The following is a 1,291-nucleotide window of genomic DNA, read 5'->3' on the forward strand; positions in this document are numbered from 1 at the left end:
ACATATATATACATATGATTGGGTATATTTAAGAAAATAGAATCAGGAAAAAATTAACGCGCAAACATCCAGGAGGTTTTCGTGTTTGTTTCTCGTTTTTTTATTTCTTTGTTTTGTTTTTTCGTTTAAACTTTGCTGCTCCCCAAGTATTGTAACTGAAAAGGAATGAAATTGTGTTGTTATATTTAAAATAAAAGAATATAAAAGTAGAACAACAAATACATGGATTACATTAAAGATAAATGACTCACAATCAACCACTTCTATTTTACTTACAAAACTTCCAGCAATGATATATCTATATATTATACACGTGTATGTGTATCTGTGTGTGTGTGTGTGTGTGCATGTGCATGTGTGCGTGTGTGCGAGTGCATGTGTATATGTATGCACATACATATATGTTTGCGCGTGTGACCATTCGCATATGTATATATTGTCATATATATTTATGTCTGTGTGTGTATATATATATATATGTATATATATATATATATATATATATATATATATATATATATATATATATATAAGTGTGTGTGTGTGTGTGTGTGTTGTATGTGCGTGTATGTATTTATTTCTAATATATTCCTATGTTTGTATATATGTATGTATAAATACTTATATATCTACGTATGTTTCAGTGAATGTGTTTTTTCTGCATCTTTTTGTTGGTTTGTCAGTGGAAAAACATTAACACAAATAACAATATGACAAGCAACAACAATAACAAGCGAAGATAAGTAAGATAAGAATCAGTAAGGAATTTTTGGAAGGCAACTGAAGTGGAAGGAATACTGCACTGATGTGCTAGATATGTAACAAGATGGTAATACGGCGGTTTTCTACAAGGATTAAAGATTTCTATAGGAGATTGCTAATAGAAAATTCTTGCATAGGACCCTATGCCTTAGCTACCGTGTTTTCCCTTACACCATTGTTTAGTGTTGTACATTATTATTATGTTTCATTGTTGCTTTTCTGATTCTTGTTGTTCTTTAGTGTTGTTGTTGACCGGTTATCTGCTATTTCGTCGTTATGTCTTCTATTTTACCATCTTTTCTAGGGCATGCATGCGAGCACTTAACAGAATTATAATATGGGTGTGTGTGTGTGTTCTGTGTATGTGCTGATGTGTTCGTGTGTGTGTGTTCCAAATTTATATATATGTACAGGTATACATACGTATATATATGTGTATATATATATATCTCCATATATATATATGTACACATGTACATATATATATACGTATATGTATATGTACATATGTACATATATATATATATAT

Source organism: Octopus bimaculoides, chromosome 13 (genome assembly GCF_001194135.2).
Source record: "Octopus bimaculoides isolate UCB-OBI-ISO-001 chromosome 13, ASM119413v2, whole genome shotgun sequence".
In the NCBI taxonomy this organism is placed as follows: domain Eukaryota; kingdom Metazoa; phylum Mollusca; class Cephalopoda; order Octopoda; family Octopodidae; genus Octopus; species Octopus bimaculoides.